This window comes from Durio zibethinus, chromosome 14, assembly GCF_047325235.1.
Source record: "Durio zibethinus cultivar Kanyao isolate XHJ-2024 chromosome 14, ASM4732523v1, whole genome shotgun sequence".
Taxonomy (NCBI): Eukaryota; Viridiplantae; Streptophyta; class Magnoliopsida; order Malvales; family Malvaceae; genus Durio; species Durio zibethinus.
The window spans coordinates 6,376,163-6,382,370 of record NC_143175.1 but is presented as its reverse complement, the minus strand read 5'-3'; positions in this window follow the sequence as shown (position 1 = coordinate 6,382,370).

Here is a 6,208-nt window from a genome sequence, read left to right as displayed (position 1 = left end):
TTGATAAAATTTGTATTATAATTTATTTATTATTAATTTATCAATGAATTACTATAAAGTTATAAATGATTAACTAATTTGCTACTAAATTATCACTTATTTATAACTAAATTATTAGTAATTTACTACTAAGTTATCAATAATTTACATCTAAATTATCAATGAATTACTATAATATTATTTTGTATTTACTATTATGTTATCATTGATTTATTACATAAGTTTTGATTATTTACTATAAAATCATCATAGATTTATTACAAAATTAATCATAATTCATTATCAAGTTATCATTGATTTATATTAAATTATTCATAATTTACTATTAAAGTTTTTTTTTCTAAATTAGTAAGGTTTTTATTAATCGATCAAAGATACTTAGGATGAGACTAAAATTTACTCTTAAGTTATTATTGATTAACTATTAAGTTATTGATGATTAACTACTGTTAAGTTATATTGATTTACTTTTAAGTTTCAGTGATTAACTACTAAATTATCATTAATTTACTATTAAGTTATTTATGATTAACTACTCAATTTATTAATTAATTACTACTAAATTGAAATTGATTTATTATTAAGTTATCATTTATTTATTATTAAGATATCAATTATTAATTACTAAGTTATCACTTTTTTTTATTAACCTATAATTAATGTACCAATATGTTGTCATGCATTTACAACTATGAAACATAAAATTTAAAGGTCCACTAATAATATATGAGATAATTTTTTTTTATGTAATAACATTATTGTTTTATTCAAGTTTATAAATTTTCACTAATTTTTTATTGAATTTGTTGATGGTAGGTTTATCCTGAACTCTAAAATGAAAGTTTTGACTTCATTTTTATTAGTACCTAGCGTTCAATCTCCGATAACTTCAAATATAATAAAAGTTATCAATGATTGACAATTAAGTTATCAGTTTTTTACTGCAAATTATCAATGATGTATTACTAATTTATAAATAATTTGTTACTAACTTATGAATGATTTGCCATTAAGTTATAAATGATTTACCAATTATTGTTGATGATTTACTACTAAGTTATTGATAATTTATTATGAAGCTATAACTAATTTACTATTAATTTATTGATAATTTATTAAAAAATTATCAATGATTAACTAATTTATTACTAAATTATCACTAATTTACAACTATGTTATTAATAATTTACTACTAAATTATCAATTTACTACTAAATTTCAATGATTTACTATTATTTTTTATATATTTATTATTATTTTATAATTGATTTACTACATAGGTTTTAATTATTTATCACAAAATTATCAATGATTTGCCACTAAATAATCTATGATTTACTGCTAAATTATTTTTATTTTATATTAAATTATGCATGATTTAGTATTATCATTGATTAATTATTATATTATTGATGATTTACTATTAAGTTATACTGATTTACTTTTAAGTTTTCAATGAATGACTACTAAATTATCAATTATTTATTACTAATTTGTAATTAATTTATTACTAAGTTATTTATTATTTACTACTATCAATTAATTATTATTAAATTAAAACTGATTTATTATTAAATTATTATTAATTTACTATTAAGTTATCATATATTTATTACTAAATTTATCACTTATTTTTTGTTAAGTTATCTTGATCTAGTACTATACTGTTATGCATTTATAATTATATTATAATTAATTTATCGTTAAAGTATTATGCATTTATTATTGTATTATTACTGATTTGCTAAAAAGTTATCAATTATTAACTATTAAATTATCATTTATTTACTATTAAGTTATTACGAATTTACTACTAAGTTATCAATGATTATTAGTAAGTTATACTGATTATATTTAAGTTTTCAATAATTAATTACTAAGTTATTAATTATCCACTATTATGTTATTTTTTATTTATGTATATCCAAAAATAAAATAATTACAATGTATGTTAAATGATGTAGTTTGTAAGGTAGAGAAAGAAAGAAAAAAAATTCAACTGTAAATAACTTGAAAGCCTAAGTAAATACTTTTAATTTACTATTAGTAGTTTAACACATAATAATAAATTTAAATCATAACTTTTTATACTAATGCAAGTATTAAAACTAAATTAAATAAATATATACGATATACATTAAGTCAACATTTTTAAGATATTCTTCAAATTTTTTAGTTCATGATAAAATAATATATATTAAAATAAGCTTTATTAATGATTTGAGTGAATTATTATTATATATGTTTTCATACCTGTTAGTGAAGTATAATTGCATATAAAATTTTAAAAATTTTGAAGTATTCTATCACCAATGGAAGTAATAAACCTTGCCATATGTTTCTATCTTTAAGAATATAATTTTTTGTAAAAGTTTTGTTATATATATGATAAAAGTAATGAGAACAAATTTACTAAATAAAATTTATAAAAGTTAAACAAACCATAATTTTAAAAAAATATATTAAATTCATAATAATTATCTTCACATTTTTCATAAAAATTTCTTCTACTAAACAAAAAGATGGTATATTTTCAATTATTGCTTTGTTGTTATTACCATCAATCAAATTGAATTTTTTTATATAAATTTTGATATCAAATAACTTTTCTATTTGAAAAGAGTAAAAGATATTATAAGAGGTTATAAAACTTAAATAATATTTAACTCTGTGCTATCTTTTTGAATGAGTATGAACTATGATATCTTTCAAATAAAATGTTTAAATTGTTTTTCTTAACTCATATAACAGTAACTTGATTAACAAATGAATTATTATAAACTTGTTAATTTAAATTAACATTTGTGCAAGAAAAATTTTAAAATGTTCAAAAAAGGATTTATCCTTAAATCCTTGCAAAACCTGCACATAAGAATTTCCTTCTAAAATTATTATTTGTATCTCCATCATTTTTGTACTTAAATTTTTATTGTGTTGTGTTCTCATTTTATTTTGAAATTTATTATTGGTGTTATAAAAGTATAGCTAAAATAATATGGACTAATCAACTCAAATTTAACAATTCAAAATTCAAATTGAGTATAAATAACAATTTTACTCATTTCAAATTTTAATTTAATTAAAAATAATATAATACACATAATTATAAAAATAAACTAACTTGACTCGATTTCAATTTATTTTAAAAGTTAACAACTTAGTAGTTATTTAAAATTCAAAATGATTAAACATAGTCAAAATTCGAATTAGAATAGTAACTCAATCAAAATCTAATATTTTTTATTCATCTTCCCTAATAATTTAAAAGTTCCTTATTTAAGTTTTTTTTTTTTTTCCTTCATCTTCAATGTCTTATTTTTATTGCTTTTATGGTTGAATTAATTAATTAATTTTAAAAGTATTTCTAAAATTTTGATACAATAATGAATATTTTTCAACTAACATAAAAGAAAAATTGAAGGCATATACAATATTTTTTTCATATAAAAGAGTTTCATATTAATACCAAAAAAATTGAAACTAATACATTTGTATATTTTTCATTGAATATCATATAGCACTAACTTTTTTTATTATATGAAAAAAATAAAATTATTTATACCAATCTTTCATCTCATTTTTCTGCTTAGGATAATCTTTCATTGATGTTTCATTAGGTGAATGTAATTGTACGTTCTATCAATTGAAAGCTTAAATTTTCTTTTATTTAAAACTTTTATTATACATAAATTTTTATTATGTAAAAATATTAAAATACATAATTTTAAAAAATAAAGTAAAATAAAATAAAATATCCCTAACCTTGCTACTTATCTTGTTTTATTAAGAAAATTCAATTTTAAGAATAACAAACTTATTATGTAATACCTATACAATTTATAATGATTTCATTTTCAGCAATAATAACATAAATTTTCATGAATGATTGTAATTTGACATAAATACATTTAAAAGACAATTTCAATGAATTTTGTCACACTATAAGAGAATTCACAAAAAATAATCAATTGTACTTTATTTGATAATTTTTTACTTAAAATAATTAACATTAGGTTGTTCAACCTCTTAATTACAAAAAAAAGTGAGCAATTTAATATAATTGAGAAAGATTAAATAATCTTAAGATATAAATTAATCATGTATAAGCATTTTAAGATAAAAGTTAAAAGAAAATTAAATTAATTATTGTTTTAATCAAGATGAACAATTTTTATAGCGATTTGATGGAACTCAATCTTGAGCTATTAGTAGCTCCACCATATTTTAAATTATCTAATTTTAGGGGTAGAAAGTCAAATTAAAGTGTTTAATGAATCATATAGTTCTAATTGTTAATGAAAGGGGTGCAATTGATTTGCATTTGATTTGATATTAATTTATGTTAATGGGAATAACAATTATAAAATTCTAAAGGAAAAATAAAAAAGAAAAAGTAATTATAAAGGATATACCAAAGTTTAAGAATGATATGTTAAAAAATTATTTTAGGGGACTAAAAAAATTTAATCATGTTATAAATGATCAAATGATAAACTTATAAAACATATAAATAATCAAATCATTATCATGCAGTTAACACAATAAAACAAAAAATTGAAAGAAAAAAATAGAAAAAAAATGCTTAAATGACTTAATTATGATTATTTTTAATAAATGTAATTATTACCATAAATTGCATATATAATTGTTTTTACAATAACTAAAGAAACAAGCTTTCGATAATTATTTTATTCCTATGCACTTTAAACTTTTATATCGTTCTATTTGTATTTTTATTTGATATAAAAAATTATTTTACTTATAAAAAAAGAGTTTAATAATAAAAATTAAATCAATTAAATTAAAATTTATAAAAATTTACTAATGGTATTTTAATCAATCACCTTTAATATTTTTTGAATTAAATTTTGTTAAGAGTTTAGTCAATTACTTTTTAACACTAATTTTCATAAATTTTAATTTAATTGATTTAATTTTTATTATTAAACTCTTTTTTTATAAGTAAAATAATTTTTTTATATCAAATAAAAATACAAAATAGAATAATATAAAAGTTTAAAGTCTACCTGAAATCATGGTCTAGATGAATAAAATTCCCTTTCACCCTATATTAGTAGCACTTAGTTTTGCCTTGTCTTCGTTCCACTCACCATCTATTGACAACATGTTTACTCAAGATAATTAAGATTAAAGCCTATGGTTGTCAAAAGTCCAAACCAACCTCTTACCCTGTGAACCAACCTTTCCAAACAAAATTTCAAACTATTTGATATCCTTGTTAAGATTGGACTACAATATAAACTACTTAAAATTGAGTAACCATAGTAACACAATGAGAGAAAATGAAGAGAAATCACATTTAAAGACAAAAATACACAATGGAGAAACAGAGAATTATAACACAAAGTTCACATCTAAACAGCTTATAATTTATAAGATCTGAAAAATATACATTTAGAAATACTAAAAAAAAAAGAATGTCTATGTTTTACAATGACCAGAAGAATAAATAGACAATCAATTTACCTTTTAAAAACAACCACACCTAAAAGGATAGTTCCCATTTCCAAAGTTGAAGTGCTTGCAATCTATTGACCTGGTGTATAAGGAATATTGAAACTATAGGACACCACTTTAATTTTGCCTTGTAGCTATAAAAAATTTTATGCTTTTCTTTTGGAGTACAATGCCAAATGACACTTGGAATAACAAAATAAGATAGTTTGTAGCAAATTGGGCAAGGCTTTAATGTAGAATTGACATCTATTCCAAAGAAAAGGAAATTACTACACAAATTTCTAATACAAAAATACTACCTTTACGAATGAAGAATAAAAGTCACAAATAAGATCCTAAATTTACTACATTGTTTAATTAGCAACAAATGAACATAGTCAAAAGGAACTAATAAAAGATTCCTCATTGCAAGGGTCTGCTACAACAATTGCTACAACAATAGACCAAGTTCTATTATTCCCAGTGACATTCGATCTATTGACCCTCATATACATTTCTTGATCAACACCAATCGTAGAAACATCATAAATAGAACCATTATCCCTTCTAAATCTATTAGACCTCAATTTTCTAACCTTTTAATTATATTCTTCTTTGCTTGATTAATGTTATCCATAATGTAAATATAAGGAAAGAAAGTAAAAAAACCAACAATATATATGGAGAACTAAAAACCAAAAAAAAATTTTAAAACATAAATGTAATTTAAGTTTACAAACATAAAAGGCAA